Genomic DNA, 16,959 nt, shown 5'->3' with positions numbered 1-16,959 from the left:
GAAGAAATTAGCCAGGGGGGAGAAGTTCAGATGTGCTAATATTTTAATCGCTCATTCTTTCATCACGTTAGTCACATTCATTAAGTATGATTAATTTCAGGCTTTGTTGAAAACCCTATCAGTTTCCCTATCAGCCACACATCCATCTCTTGCCAAGCAGGCTGCTGCAGTAGCACCAAAAGTCCCCCAATGTTTTTTACACCTGGATTGTATTATGTGCCCCCTGAAAATTTGTGGAATTCATTGAACTCATTTGTTTCAAATACTTTGCAAGAGCCTGGGCTCTTGAGTCAGGCAGCGTAAGTGTGATCCCAAGTCCTCCAATTGCTGGAGTCACTTGGGCAAGTGACTGATGCCCTCTGAGCCCTGGTGTCCTCGTCTGAGGATGGAGATAAGAATACCTATCTCAAAGGCTGGTTGTGAAGATGAAAGAAGGCTTTCAAATTGCTAAGTTAGTTGGTTGTGATTGTAATTAAGGGCCCTTTGAGATGGATCATTCATCCAGTCAGAAGATTTGTGTACAGTGACTATATGCAACGCTGTGTGTCCACTACTGGTGAAAGAGATAGCCGCGAGCACAGCAGTCAAATGTGTGTGGCCCCCAGGACCTTATATTTTACTTGCGGAAGCTAGACAACCACCAAACATGTAATATACGAGATGGTGGTACGTTCTATGGAGGAAAGAAAGGACGAGGGGCAGGGAGTCCTGGGCTGGTGGGACAGAGTGCTATGGCTCAGAGGGAACTCAGAGAGAACCTAATTCAGGCCCTGACCTGGAGGGCTCATGCTTTGCACACTGTGCTAAGAATTTGGACTTTCTTTCTCCAAGAATAAGGACAACGAGAGCCAGCAAGCGGGGAAGTAGAGCAAGGATGATGCCATCCGGCTGCTCACCTGCTGGCTAGAACTCCCGGAGGACACTGTGAGGATACGGGTAGAAGGTGTGTAAGCGTGTGACTGCATGGAAGCCCTTGGCATGTAATCCACTCCGTGTTCCAAATTGCCATCCTTTCTGTGTGCTGTTAGGGACTTCCCCCGGCTCTCCCTGCAGAGTGAGGAGTACTCTGAGAGAGACAGGTCTAGGATGAATTGTTTTGATGGAGAATTGAACATTTTTTGGAGGGAAGGAAGATTTCGGGGGGGCGGGAGATAAATTGAAGGGGTATGGCTCTGAAAGTCCTTGGACAGTTTGTAGAGGACAGAGAAGGTGGTAATGTCAGTTTCTGCTCCCCTCCCACCTCCGCCTCTGTCCTTCTCAGTGGTCCCACGGCTCCCTACCTTCAGTCATCTTGTTCTCAAGCCCGAAGTGCTGGATCCACTCAGCTGCGACCCAGCTCAACACCTCTGTGGAAGCTTTGCCCATCACTCAGGAGAAGCCGAGATCCAGAGACTGATGCCCACGTTCTGTCTTTGCAGAGGGAAGCCCACCAGAGCCCTCTTCTCCCTGGGGAGGAACTGGCTCCCTGAGTCTCCAAGACAACCCCAGACAGCCCTGGGGACCTTGAATGTGAGCAAGGGGAGCAGGAAGGAGACTCCAGCCCACCCAGAGCCCCTGCAGGGTCTGCACACACAATTACAGGTCCTCATTTCCCTCTCCTAATGATGCCCCAAAACATTAAGGGAAGTTAAATCAAACCACCAGGTGTCCAGCATGAACAGTTGAAATAATAAATTCACAAAGAAAGTAAGACATTTTATTTGTGCTGTTTCAAAATTGGTAGATGCAGGAAAGCAAATTGTGATGTGCTTGGGATTTAATTTGTATTTCAAGGTACTAATGAAGGCAGCACCCATGTACCCACAGGCCTTTTCATCCCTGAATCTTGAGAGCACTTTTCTAAGCATGCTGGGAATAAATTAAGTTGCGAAACCTCCATGAAAAAGATTACAGTTAAAACATAATTTTGAGGAACCACTTCAGTTTATCCATTTACCTGCTTTTAAGTACACACACCTATTTTTTTACAATTATTTTTCACAAAAGAAGGAACTTTGTGTGACGTATACAACCAGGTGATGGCAAACCTCCAGCATCTTTAAAATAAAACTCAAGTTGGGCTGGGCAGGATATCGCCTGCCTGTAATTCCAGCACTTTGGGAGACCACGGCTGGTGGATCACCTGAGGTCAGGATCTCAAGACTAGACTGACCAACATGGTGAAACCTTGTCTCTACTAAAAATACAAAAAATTAGCTGGGCACGGTGGCGGGTGCCTGTAATCCCAGCTACTTGGGAGGCTGAGGCAGGAGAATCACTTGAACCCAGGAGGTGGAGGTTTCAGTGAGCCAAGATCGCACCATTGCACTCCAGCCTGGGCAGCGAGAGCAAAACTCTGTCTCAAAAAAGTAAAATAAAATAAAAATAAAACTCAGGCTGAACTAAACCAGCCCTCTGAGTCAATGTGACTGTAATTAAACCAGATATTCCATAATGAAGTATGCTGATTAATAAATTATTTGATTACCAGGTAAGTATACCTACAATCAATACAACTGCCTGAAAGCTCTGAATTAGAAATGGTGCAATAAAATATAACTGAAAGGTGTTAGGAATTGGTCGTTTTAATTACAGAGAATGATTAATTGGTCATTCAGATAGTATTGATCTACAACTTATTTAATTCTTTGCTATTTAATTTGTCAGATTTGAATTCAAATAACTGATGATTTGTTCCATGAATGCCAGAGCTGGAAGGGATGGGGATGGCGGAAGAGACAAGACTGGATCATGGACCTGGTGGTTCTGTGCAGAGGCCAAAGCTACTCTCCTTCCCACCTGGCCCTGTGCTGGGCCTAACCTGGAGCCCCCTCCATCCTCTGCCTTATTCACCTCTGGTTCAAGGTCCGGCAGAAACTCCACATCCTCCAGGAAGCCCTGGTGGACTTGGGTAGACCTGGAGACACGTCCAACCTCCTGGCAAGATGGGGGTTACAAGAGTGTGTATAAAGGGGAAGGCAAGAATGTGCCCTTGGTGGAGCAGTGAAAAGAAGCCTTCATGTGACAAGTGCTTTGCTCCTAACCCACCCCCTGTGGTGACATCTTCTAGGTTAACTGCCCTTGCTGATCTCTGCACATAAACCAAGCTAACTGTGGGAGGACTTTTGTTTCTAGTTTAAAGCAAGGAGGACCACAGTTCCTTCCAAACGCTCACCCCCAAGGAGATAAGGAGGGCATCCCATGAGCAACACTGTGTGTTAAAGATGCACATGAGCACTAGGACTCGACCAAGGACAAACACGTCTCCAGGCCCCTCAGACCCTCGCTGCTGCCCAGATGTCCATTGTCATCGGTCACATCCTAACCTCAACCCCCTCCCCTCCTCCCACATAAAAGGAGGCTGAAATTCATAGTAACTTCAGATGGTTCTTTAGGACACTGGCCCACCACCTTCTCAGTTGCTGGCTCTCCAAAACAAAGCCCCCTCCCTTGACCCAACTCCTTGTCTCTTGATGTACTGGCTGTCGTGCAGTGCGTGGTACCGGCTTGAACTCGGTTATGCTGGCACGGCCTCTGGCAGTGTTCAGTGTGTGCGGATGAGTATTTTACAGCTACTGTTCTATTTCTAGTCCCCTTCCTGTGGACGGCTGTGGGATGTGCCGTGGATGCCCTCTCTTAGGCTGGAATAAACCGCCCTACCTTCTCTGCCTTGTCTCCACCAAATAAACTCCTTAAGGCAGGGATAAGAGTCTTGCACTCCACAAAGAAGTATTGCTGCGTCCTCAGCTGTGTAAGAGTGACTGGGCTCCTTCTATTCCACCTCTAATGGAACTTTAGGCACGCAGAGAGAGACAGCAAATTTGTGCTAGCTGAAGGGGTCAGCAAATGCATATGAGGCCTCTTGTGCTCCAGAGAGAGAATGGAGTGCAGTCAGTGAGACCCTGATGGGAGATGGAACCAAAAGCCTGGGCAGAAGGGATCGTGGAGGTGCCCGGGGTCAGGAGGGACGGGAAGGGTGAGGAACACAAGAGATCACCTGGAGGCATGAGCGGAGAAGGCAGGCACTGGGGGACAGTGCTGCTGATCCAGGTGGGGCAACATCCTAGGACCCGAGCGCTGGGCAGGTGCATCCGTGGAGAGAGCCTTCTCTCCTCTCTTGGCTCCTGCTGAGAGAGGCATTCATTCCCCTGGCTTGCCCTGCAAGAGACAGGGGCTCTAGGTAGATCTGTGCCATCTAGGGAATGGAATGTGAATATCTAAAGGTTCTAGAGGTCAAGTCTTAGGTTCCCTCTCAGCTCAGAACCCAGTTGGTGTACTCTAGCCCAACCCCCTTTTCTTGTAGGTTTGCTACATGGAGAGGCAAATACCTTGCCAGACACCAACAGTCCCTTCTCAGCACTTTTGTGCAAAGGCAACTCAGACCCTAAGAGAATGGGGTCTAATTTGCAGGTGCCACTGGAAGGCAGAGGTCACGGGAGCCCTGAACTTCGGACAAGGTAGAGGGATCCTGGAGACAGCATATCTGGCCCTGGAGCCCTGCCCACCCGGGGAGTGAGGGCAGCTCTCCTGCTCTCCCCTGAGGCCTGCCTGAGGACCCCCATGTCCTCTATGTGTGGGATTCTGCAGTTTGCACTCACAACCCAGAGCCTTTTACCCAACCACCCTGGTTGTAGGAATGTGTTCAAAATAAGCATCAGACAAGTACATGAAGATGAATGTGCAAAGACGTTCATAGCAGGATTGTTTATAATCATGAAAAATGATCTGCAGATTTCCTGTCCGCTGTGCAGGATGAGTTAGACGGGGCTGCATCCATAAAATCACTTTGCCCTCTTTTAAAATTATATCATAGATCTGTGTTTAATGACATAGTAAATGGTACTCAATGCATTAAGTGAAAAAAGCAGCTTATACATCAGGATGTATATGATCAAGTTTTTGTTAAATGGATGCATGTATGCAGGTCAGTAACTGTCTGTGTTTGCAAACAAAAAGTCTAGCAAGATGTGCATCAAATATTAACAATCATTATTTTTGGATAGTGGATTTATTAACATCTATTTTTGACTTTGCCCTTTGTTTTCCTATGTTATCTTTTTTACACTGAGTTTATATTATTATTTTTACAATTAAAATGTCAATCCATCAATCTACCTCCATTTGGGAAGTAGTGAAAAGCAAATCTCACCTGCGTCCATTTCAACTACACAAGGACGACAGGATAGGGAGGAATAGCACTAAGTATGAGTGCCTGTGATTCAGAGAGGGAAGTGACTTGGAATTCTAGGCCAGCTCCTCCACCTTCTCCATCTCTAACTCTTCCACTCTCCCATACTTGCTCCTGGTGCCCCAGCACTCCTGGGTGCCTCCTGTCTTCCCAGCATGCACAATCCAACTGAGCTTATTATTGATACCCACTTTACACCTGATCTTTCCGCCCTTCACACCTCTTGTCACTCCCAGTCACTCCATCGATTTTTATTTTTTTATTTATTGACTTCATCACCATCTGAATCAACGGTGTCTCTTTCTCTGCCTGTTCACTTACAGTTGGCCTTATTTACTACTGTGGGAAGCTAATGGTGTCTGCTGGAGCCAAATCAGCACATTTATTTATCTATTTATTTAGAGACCGAATCTCACTCTGTCGCCCAGGCTGGACTGCAGTGGCATGATCTTGGCTCACTGCAACTTCTGCCTCCCATGTTCAAGTGATTCTCGTGCCTCAGCCTCCTAAATAGGTGGGACTGCAGGTGTGAGCCACCCCGCCCGGCTAATTTTTGTATTTTTAGTAAAAACGGGCTTTTGCCGTGTTGGCCAGGTTGGTCTCGAACTCCTGACCTCACGTGATCCACCCGCCTCGGCATCCCAAAGTGTTGGGATTACAGACGTGAGCCACTGAGCCCAGCCTATTTATTATTATTATTTTTTTTTTTGAGACGGGGTCTTGCTCTGTCTCCCAGGCCAGAGTGCAATGGTGCAATCATAGGTCACTGCAGCCTTGAACTCCTGGGCTCAAGCACTCCTCCTGTCTCTGCCTCCCAAATAGCTGGGACTACAGGTGTGTACCACCACACCTGGCTGTAATCAGCACCTTTAAAGAACCTAAAGATGGACTTCTGCCCATCCCACCCCATGAAATCTACATCTGAATATTAGAGAAACTCCAAGGGAGTTCTCAGTTTTCCCATATCTTCTCTGCTCACACCTGTGTCCCCACAGCAGCATACACCTTGTCCCCTGTATGTGCTCAGTGAGTAAGTAACGATCCAATTGATAGATAAGTGGATGCATGTCTCCTGAGTCTTGGGGAAGGAAAGAGAAGACAGAAAAGGCTATATTCAAGAGGAAAGTTTTTAGGCCACTGGGCAGGTACAAACAAGGCTGGGCGTGGTGGCTCACACCTGTAATCCCAGTACTTTGATAGGCTGAGGTGGACAGATCACCTGAGGTCAGGAGTTTAAGACCAGCCTGGCCAACATGGTGAAACCCCATCTCTATCAAAAATACAAAAATTAGTCAGGCGTGTTGGCACGGCCTGTAGTCCCAGCTACTTGGGAAACTGAGGCAGGAGAATCACTTGAACCCGGGAGGCAGAGGTTGCAGTGAGCCGAGATCGCACCACTGAACTCCAGCCTGGGTGACAGAGCGAGACTCTGTTTCAAAAGAAGGCAACAACAACAAAAAACAAGAGTAGATGAGTATCAATGAGAAGAAACCCCCATCCCCAGCAGTTGGTGAGCTGGGAATCACGCCAACAAGGACACTCGGAACAGCCAGGTCAGAGAGCAGCGGCCCCTGGTGATGGCCTGGCCCGCCCAGACAGTGAATGCCATTTTCTAAACCTGGTGAGATGATAACCTTTTAACCTGCTAAGTAAAGCTATTTTTAAACTTGGAGGGGCAAAAAATAATCTTTCCCCAGGTGAAACCGTAACAGTCACTTAGAGCACAATGGATCTTTATTTTTTATGACCAAGTTATAAATTGTTGAAAATAAGAGTTTCAAATGGAAATGTTGACATAATAATCTTATCTATAGCAGCATGAATAACCAACCATAACCGTTATTGTTCTGTCTCCTATGAAGGTTGGCTTTTTTGAAAGTTCAACTTGCTCAATATGTTTGCCTTTTAACATGAGTTAAGAGGTAATTTGCATGAACACAAATAAAGAAGTATCAATTCAGTGGCCTTATGAATTAATTAGCTGCAGCCCACCATCATGAATTGGGAAATGCAACCACACTTTCCATCTCTTTTCTTTATAGCCCACTCTTGCTACGTTACACCTTTTCAGATATTAAGTACCCAACATGGTTGCTTCTTAAAAAGGTTAATTATCCAAGACAGGTTTATGGTACCTTATCTAAAGGCCACATATTCTACTTCTTTGGCATCTTGGATTTACATAATTACAATCAGTGGAAAGTTAGTCGGTCAGATTTCCTTTCCCACCACTCTCCAGCAGGCACCTTTCTCCTCTTGAGATCTACCAGTACTGGGGGTCTCCACCAGCTGGTCTTTGTTTCTTACTCCGGCAAAGCAACATCAACAGCTTGCAACAGCCAAGTTTCCTCGCCTTAAATGTGAGGAATGACCACATGGGCAAGGCAGGCTGAATCCAGTCCAAAGCCTGCAGCACCTGGAGCAGAGCTCACCAGTGGAGGCTGTGGGCAAAATCAGGCCCACAGTCATGGTTTTTTTGGCCTATAAAGTGTTAAAAAATGGGGTTGTGTGCCTATAATCCTAGTTACTCAGGAGGCTGAGACAGGAGGATCACTTGAGGCCAGGAGTCTGGCTATGTTGCCCAGTCTGGTCAACATAGCCAGACTCCATCTCTACAAAACAAAATTTTTTTAAAAATTAGCCAGGCATGGTGGTGTGGATCTGTAATCCCAGCTACTTGGAAGGCTGAGGCAGGAGAATCGGTTGAGCCTGTGAGATCAAGGCTGCGGTGAGCTATAATTGTACCACTGCACTCCAGCCTGGGTGACAGAGCAAGACTTTGTCTCAAAAAAAAAAAGGAATTGTCAACCAGTATTTGAAAACTTGGAGGTTACACACACACACACCCACACACACGCACGCACACACCACACAGACAATCACACTGTCAGACCATATCAGGCACGCTCCCAGGCGGCAACCATGAGGAGCGGTGTGGAGGCCCCAGTTTAGACAGGGCCTGAGTTCTGCAGCTTCCCCGCGGTTGTTCCCAGCTCCCGTGGTCTTCCAAAACCTGAAGCTGAGTGCTGGTTGTGATTTATCCCCCAATATTGGGTGTGTTGAAAACTGTATGGTACCTGCCTGGCCCTTGTAACTGGAGGAGACATTTACACGCAGGCAGGGCTGCACCCGGGGTAGGGAGGGACAGGGAGGGAGAGGAGGGCAAGACATCACATGAGGCATGGGAAGAGAAGGCAGGCCCCAGGGTTGACGCCCCCGATCCAGGTAGAGTGAGCATGCCTGGCACCTAAGTGCTGGGCAGATGCATCTGTAGAGGGAAAATTTGCTCCAGCCTTGGCTACTACAGGGAGAGAGGCAGGAGGACGCCCCCCTGGGAGGCGCTCCAGGGGACCGGGGTGCAAATCCAAGCCCTGCAAAGCCAAGAACGTAGGCTTCCAGCACTCTATTCAACCACCCGCAGACAGTGTGCAAGGTGAGCAAGACAGAAGGCAGGACTGCAGGAAGCAAGCAAGGAGGTGATACAGCCAGCGCCTGGAGCTGGGAGTGAGAGCTGCTCATGTGCATGATCAGTGAGGGCCTCTCTGTGACAACAGCAGGGGAGCGGAGACCAGAACAAGGTAGCCCAGGAAGGGCCGGGGTAGATGTTCAAAGGCCCTCATATGGGCGTAAAGGCGGTACCTCCTAGGCTCTGTGGAGACACTGGGGTGATGGGTGTTAGTGAGCTAGCCTGAGGTGAGAGGGGAAAGCCTGCAAGAGTGTGATCAGCTAGTGTTTTTCTCTTTCTCTTTTTCTTTTCTTTTCTTCTTTTTTTTTTAGAAACAGGTTCTCGCTGTATTGTCCAGGCTGGAGTGCAGTGGCTGTTCACAGGCGCCATCCCACCACTGATCAGCAAGGGAATTTTCACCTTCTCTGTTTCCAGCCTGGTCAGATTCATCCCTCCTTAGGCAACCTGAGGGTTCTGCACTCCTGAGAGGTCACTACATAGGGGCTAAACTTAGGACAGACACCCGACTGGCACAGCGCATTACGGCCCCGAACTTCTGGGCTCAAGCCGTCCTCCCACCTTGCCTCCCGCGTAGCTGGGACTACAGCATGCACCACTGCACCCAGCAAGGGCAATGTTTTTGAACTGTGAGTGAGGACCCATTATTAGATCATAAGATGCATTCATTGGATCTTAATCAGTATTTAAAAAATAAAATGAAATAAATACATCATAAAACAGCATAGGATAGTGGAGAAAATACAAATGCATTGCCCGTAGGAAGGGTGAACTTGCTTTGTGAGCCTTTGTTTCAGTTTTACGTATGCACATGCACACACACTGGGTCTGGACTTCGAGTGTCAGGCTGCAGACGCCTTTACCTTGCTGAGACCCCCAGCTGCCCACCCGAAGGAAATCAGATAAGTGAAACTGATGCGATGTGATCCTTTAAAAGTCAGGCGGAACAGTCAGGAGGCCCTGAGCTAAACATTGCTAGCAGCAAGGTCACAACTGCCAGAACAGCCAAGGCCACTCCTGCTCAGCACAGAGAAGGCAGCCAAACAGATTTCTTGGAGCAGCTGCCAACAGAGTCTGCCCAGTGTGAGGGAGAAAGAGCCCCACATGTGGAGCACCTGCCAGGCGCCAGGCACTGCACATCCGACCTCTGGGTGAGCTGTGCTCCAAGGGCCAAGTCCATGTCAGTGTTGCCGTAAGGGATGCTCCAGGCCCAGCAGGCAGTGCGTGCCCCCACCCCCGCCCACCCCCATGAGCTGAGTGTTTCTGGTCCTCACAACAGCCCTGCAAGGCAGATCTTATGATCTTTGTGTCAGGGGTGAAAAAATCAGGCACAGTGTTCAGTGATTAGCTGAAGGGGCAGAGCCAGAATTCAAACCCAAGCGAGCCTGACACCAGGGCCTAGGTTTTCTCTTCCATGACACAGCTCTCACAACACTGAGAGTTGGAGGAGGCACAGGTCCTCTCCTGGGGCTTCCAGAAGAATACTGCTTACAAAAAATAACAATTAGAGGAAAAATGAGGGGTGAGGGATACTATGGACACAGCTCTGCATTGGCTGGGAGAGGGACAGATCAAAAGCCTTCTAGCAAATATCAGCTCCATGAGGACAGGCACCGTGTCTGCCCTGCCTTCCACCAAATCCCCAGGTTTCAATACAGCACGTAGAACACGGTAGCTCAGTAAGTATCTGGTGGATGGGTAGATGGATAGATGGATGGATAAATGGATAGATGGATGGACGGGAGAATGAATAGATGGGATAGGTGAGTGTATACATGGACAGATGGATGAATTGATCGATGTATGAATAGGTGAATGGATACATGGATGGATGAATTGATGGATGCATGGATGTATGGTGAGTGGATAGATGGATGCATGGATGGATAATGGGTGGATGAGTGGATTGATGGGTGAATAATACGTGCATGGATGGATGGATGGATGGATGGATGGATGGATGGATGGATGGATGAATTGATTGATGGATGGATAGGTGAATGGATACATGGATGTATGAATTGACGGATGCATGGGTGTATGGTAGATGGATGGATAATGGCTGACTGGAGATAGATGAATGGATGAATACATACATGGGTGGATGGATGGATGGATGGACGGATGGATGGATGGATGGATGCATGCATGGAAAGAGATCTGTGGTGTTGGTCTACACCTTCCAATGGCTCATTTGTTAGCAGGCCACATCCTTATTATTGGCCTCAATTCTGCACCTGTAATCTGAGGGCCTGAGTCAGACTGTATTCAGGGAGCTTCCATGGGTGCCATCAGAGGTCTCCAGGGCAATCCTACTAGACTGGCTCCTCCCTCCATTCCTGCCCCTATCCCTGGAAAAGCATAGAATGCCAAGGCTGCCCAGTTGTGCACCTGAGGCAGCCCAGTTGGGCATCTCTAAGAATGTATGTAGATTATGAATGTGACTGACCCCACCCTGGGTAGTGCTGCAGCTTTGAACTAACACTTAAAAAACAAAAAGCAGAGCAGACACACACATGCAAACACACATATTCTGGAATGAGCTTGGCAAACTGCTTCTGAGCCGTTCCTGTGTGGGTAGAGAGCACAGTAATTAAACGGACTGGCCCTGGAGCCAGACTTCTTGGGCTCATCTCCTTCATGGCAGTGAGACCAGGCACTGGATTCTCCGAGGTTTCACTTATCCTCTGTTAAATGGGATAGCACCTGCCTCTCCAGGTCACTGTGCGGGTCAGACGCTCCCCTTAGTGGGGACATCGCTGGAGCTTTATGCCCTAACTGGGATTCCAGACTTTCCACATCACTGGGGTTTACCCACAGGTCGGTAAACCCTGTCGCAGTGGCAGGGCTTCTCAAGTTCAAGTTCAACAACCCCCCCCCCCAGAAATAGATGGGATGTCCTTTTCTTGGGTTTACAGTGTCCTGGAGCTTTGTGAAGGGGCTGGTGTATCACATGAGGTAATGATCTGGGACTGGAAGGACTCCCAGGACAGACATGCATGTCACTCCTGCTGGGTGGCCAAGGGGCACGGTGCTGGACACTGACAACATGAAGTACTCATCTCTATGCAATGCTGACTCTCAAACCCAAGCAAATAGAGTCTGCAGGTGTGAGTGGGGCATAGGGCCGGGTGGCCTGTTGAAGAATTCACTGCCTTGCCATCCCTGAACACATACACGTGGTTTCTCCCAGACCTTTGACAGGCCATAGCCCCTGGCTTTCCCCAGTACGTTTCCTCCTTATATAGTTTTCCCAGGAGCCTAACACCTCACTCCCACCTAACTCTTCTTCCTCCCTGCTTTCCTGAGAGATATTTTAGCCATTTCTACTACCACCATTGCCTCAAACCCTGTTCTCTTCCTTTCACAGGGAACCTTGCCTTATTTTCCTAGAAGCCTAAATTATTATCAATGGAAAAAAATGCTTGCTAGAAGGCAAGGCTGGCTTACTTATTATACCCTGCTGAAAAATAGGAGAACAATCACTCAGTCCAACAAAGGAAGGGAGACAATGACACTTGTATGGCACTCACTAGATAGGCTCCATACCATATTTCTTTTTACTTTTTTGAGACAGCCTGTCACCCAGGCTAGAGCACAGTGGTGCAATCTTGGCTCACTGCAACCTCCATCTCAAGACTCAAGTGATCCTCCCACCTCAGCTTCCTGAGAAGCTGGGACCACAGGCGTGTGCCACCATGCCTGGCTAATTTCTTGCATTTTTTGTAGAGATGAGGTATTGCCGTGTTTCCCAAGCTGGTCTTGAGCTCCTGGGCTCAAGCAATCATCCTCCTTGGCCTCATAAAGTGCTGAGATTACAGGCATGAGTCACTGTGCTCAGCCTAACATATTTTAAGTGAAAGAAAATATTAGTAAACTTGAAGACAGCACAATAGAAATTAACTCAGTCTTAGGTATGTACACAAGAAAGGTTTAAAAAATAAAAAGACTTTCAGAGATGTGTGAGACAATAGTGTGTGGTCTGAAATGCATGTCATTAGAATCCCAGAATGAGAAGAGCGACAGAAAAGGAAAGAAAAAAATATTTAGAGAAAGAATAGCCTCAAAAGTTCCAATATCTGTTGAAAAAATTAGCTTGCAGACCCAAGAACTCAATAAACCCCAAATAGAATAAAACTAAAGAAAATTCTACTGGATATATGATACTCAAAGCTCTGAAAGCCAAAGCAAGAAAATTTTTAAAACATTCAGCAAAACTGACTCCAGAAGAAAACCAGCAAGAATAATGTCTGAGTTCTTATCATGAGCTTTGGATACCAAAAGAAACAGCAACAATATAATTCAAGTACTGTAGGTTGGAAAAGAACAGTCAACCAAGAATACTATATTAGGATAAAATATACCTCAAAAATGAAGGTTAGAGACACTTTTAGAAAACAAATACTGTGATAATTTGCTACCACCACCAGACCTGCACTACAAAAAAAGTAAAGGAAGTCTTTTAAGCTGAAGAAATAAAGAGCTCTGAAAATAGTAGATATGTACATAAATACAAAGGACCATTTGTTTAATTTTCTTCTTTTAAAAACTATGATTGTTTAAAGCAAAAATTGTAATACTGCACAAATGGGTTTATAGTATATATATATATATTATATATACACACACATATATATCATGAAAATAACACTAATAATAGGGTGACAAATGGAAGCACAATATTTCAAGTTTCCTATATTTTAAGTAAAGTAACTTGATATTAACCACAAGTAGAATGGGTCAACTTAAAGGTAGCTATTGCAATCCCTTTAGGAACCACTAAAAACATAATGCAAATATATATATTTTGGAGATAGGGTCTCACTCTGCTGCCCAGGCTACAGTTGTGTGCCACCATGCCTGGAGTTTTTTTTTGTTTTCTTTGTTTTGTTTTGTTTTGTTTGGTAGAGATGAGGCCTTGCTATGCTGCCAGGCTGGTCTAAAGCAATCCTTCTGCTTCCACCTCCCAAAATAGTGGGATTACAGGTATGAACCACATGCCTGGCCCTGCAAAAATATGTAGATAGAAAGCCAATAGGGAATGTAGATGAAATACTAAAATATTTTAACAAAAAAGAAGGCCAGAAAGTAAGAAAACAGGAAGAACAACACCAAATAGATCAGGCAAGTAGAAAATATATAGAAAAATGGCAGACTTTAATACACCATGTCAATAATTACATTAAATGTAAAAAGAATATTCAATCAAAAGGCAGAGATTTTTAAGGGTTGGATAAAAAGCAAGAATTGGCTGGGCACAGTGGCTCATGCCTGTAATTCCAGCATTTTGAAGGCTGAGGCAGGAGGCCTGCTTAAGCCCCAAAATGTCAGACCAGCCTGGGGAACATGGTGATACCTCAACTATACCAAAAAAGAAAAAATAAAGGTGGGGGTAGTGGCACATGATTATGGGTCTAGCTACTCAAGAGGCATGAGGATCTCTTGAGCCTGGGAGGTTGAGGCTGCAGTGAGCTGGGTTTACATCACTGCACTCCAGACTGGGTGACAGAGAAATAATTCTGTCTCAAAAAGGAAAAGAAAGAAAAAGCAAGAATCAAGCATATGCCGTCTACAATAGACACAATTTAAGTTCAAATACAAGAAAAATACATTGAAAGAAAAATATGCAAAAAAAAATGCAAAATGTAAACATACAAAAGCTGAAGTGGTCATAATAATATTGGTCAAAATAGACTTCAAAACAAGTGGTATTACTAGAGGAGAAGAGGAAATTTGCATTACAACAAAAAAGTCAGGCCGGTCGCAGTGGCTCACGCTTGTAATCCCAGCACTTTGGGAGGCCAAGGTGAGCAGATCACGAGGTCAGGAGATCGGGATCATTCTGGCTAACACAGTGAAACTCCCGCTCTACTAAAAATACAAAAAAATTAGCTGGGCGTGGTGGCAGGTACCTGTGGTCCCAGCTACTAGGGAAGCTGAGACAGGAGAATGGCGTGAACCAAGGAGGCAGAGCTTGCAGTGAGCCGAGATCATGCCACTGAGAGCGAGACTCCATCTCAAAAAAAAAAAAAAAAACAGTCAATACAATCAGGAAGATATGGCACTTAAAAAAGGCGTATGTGCCTAATAACAGATCTTCCAAATGCATTCATAAGAACTTGACAAAATGAAAAAGCAAAATAGACAAAGCCAAAGTCATAGTAAGAGACTTTAGTGCACCTTTCTCAGGGATGAAGAGAACTGCTAGACAAGAAACCAGTAAAAGTATGGAATGTCTGAAGAACATTATCAACCACCTTCACCTACTTGACATTGATAGAACCCTGCACCAAACAACTGCAGAACACATTCATTTGAAGTGCAAACGGATGTGCACCTAGTAGATCATACACTATGTCATCAAACAAATTTCAATAGATTTCTAAAGAATGAAATCTTCGAGACCACGGTGAAACCCCGACTCTACTAAAAATACAAAAAATTAGCCGGGCGCGGTTGTGGGCGCCTGTAGTCCCAGCTACTCGGGAGGCTGAGGCAGGAGAATGGCGTGAACCCGGGAGGCGGAGCTTGTAGTGAGCCGAGATCTCGCCACTGCACTCCAGCCTGGGCGACAGAGCGAGACTCCGTCTCAAAAAAAAAAAAAAAAAAAAAAAGAATGAAATCTTACAGAGCATGTCCTCTGACTGCAAAGAAAGTAAATTACAAATCCTAGCAGAATTCAGTCAGTAGCAGAAATCTCACCCTGTCTAGCATCCTGAGAAACTTTTGAGGAAAATCTCCCCTCTGCAGCTTTTCAGTAAGCACTGAACTGGGGAACTTCAAAAATAAATTTTTCTTTTAAAAATAACTATCCTGTTTCCACTCTGATAAGCACATGAGCAACCATTCCTCACTTTGAGCTGATGGCAGAAAATGCAACTCCAGCTGGAGTTAGCAAAAAATAAATGCATTAGCTCATGTGAACAGAAAACCCCAGCATGAGGGTATGGTCTCACCCTCAGCCTCCCAGCTCTACTTTATTCTGTGTGGACTCCCTCTTGAGCAATGTCTTCTATGGCAGGATGGCCACTTTCATCTTCATGTCTGGCAGAAACAGAGCTAGTGTTTTCCAAGAGGCACAGCTTTTCGGTATCGCTGGTTCTGATTGGCTAAGTCCAGATCACATGACCACTCTTGACTCTGAGGTTGGCATCAATCATTCCACTCACTGCAAGGGTTGATAGTGAGTTGGTGGTTTCCCAGAGGGACATTGAGGTTGAGAAGAGAGAATGAACTGAGCAGGCAATGACAGCAGATGTGCACTCCCTGCACCCACTGGGTTTAAAGATGGTGGAGCAGGAGGTAGGGAGAAGGGTGAGGGGATCCGATGGGCAGATGAAATCCCAGTAGGTCAGAACTCACCCCAGAACCTAGCTTAACCCCCCGTGTCTTTCCAGACAATGGTCACTTTCGGGTGGGGGGGCTGATTAGTGCATATGTGTACACACACACACACACACACAGACACACACACGCGTTGTTTCCATTTTCTTTTCATTTTTTTCACAATGAATACAAATTATTTGATTTCTGTACTGTTTTTTGAAAACACAAATATTTCAGGCAAATACATCCGTTAGGGGCTGGAGTCTTTTTTCTTTTTTGTGGGGACATAGAGTGGTATTATGAAAAGACGCTTATCTTCAAGGTCAAAACTGTATACTCCACAGGTGCTCTTACCAGCTACAAAACATTTAGCAAGTTTCTACTTTTACCCTCAAAATAGGAATAACCTCTGATTTAATTACCTCATAAGTTGTGGGGGAAGCCCTCACCAAAACGTGGAGCATTTGAGATAGTGCATGCAAACCGGCTTTCTATACCCAAGGTGTTTTACAAAGGAGAGAAAAGGTTCCCTGTATTTCAATTCTGGAAGCCACAGGAAAGTAACTTGCGTTCTGGAGCTCCTATTCAGAAAGGATGCTTTTCCACCCTTCAGAATCACAGCCTTCTTTCCCTCAAAGGAAGAAGCCTTTACCTGTTATATCTCTAGGCTTTAACCACTACACAAATAGAAATAACAAGAGTCGGGTAGAACCAACCCAAGGGACAGAGGCAATTAAAGATAAATCAGGCATCTTGGAAAAAGTCATTTGCAGAAACAGTTGTGTCCACAGCATGCAATATGGAGGAAATACATTAAAGCAAAAAATAATTTAATAACCACTCACCCTCATTCTTTGTAAAGGATCGAATAGTATAAAATACTTCATTAGGCAAAGTCTCAGCGGGGAAACATGGAGTTTTTCAAAAAAAGACTTCGTAAGTTAGAGATGGAAGAAAAAAAAATAGAAGAGAGAGATGGGGAGAACATGGCTTTTGTCTGAGT

The 16,959-nt window shown here is 46.0% G+C and overlaps 2 protein-coding genes across 51 annotated transcripts in view; one reads left to right on the top strand and one right to left on the bottom strand.

Moving 5' to 3' along the window:
* The window catches only part of LOC126943623 (cytochrome b-c1 complex subunit Rieske, mitochondrial), a 1,156,760-nt gene that overhangs the window by 9,752 nt on the left and 1,130,049 nt on the right, over positions 1 to 16,959 (bottom strand). The window contains exon 1 of one of the 50 annotated variants that reach the window (XM_050772610.1): positions 4,536 to 4,539. The exons of the other annotated variants lie outside the window; for them this stretch is intronic. The gene's annotated coding sequence lies outside the window, so the exon portion shown is untranslated. Of the gene's footprint in view, positions 1 to 4,535; positions 4,540 to 16,959 lie in introns of those variants that run through there. 50 annotated transcript variants of the gene reach the window in all.
* The window catches only part of POP4 (POP4 homolog, ribonuclease P/MRP subunit), a 619,906-nt gene that overhangs the window by 233,687 nt on the left and 369,260 nt on the right, over positions 1 to 16,959 (top strand). The gene's annotated exons all lie outside the window — the stretch shown is intronic.

Source organism: Macaca thibetana, chromosome 19, assembly GCF_024542745.1.
Source record: "Macaca thibetana thibetana isolate TM-01 chromosome 19, ASM2454274v1, whole genome shotgun sequence".
NCBI classification, from domain to species: Eukaryota; Metazoa; Chordata; class Mammalia; order Primates; family Cercopithecidae; genus Macaca; species Macaca thibetana.
The sequence above is the reverse complement of the archived record's forward strand: the minus strand, read 5'-3'. Positions and strand labels throughout refer to the sequence as shown.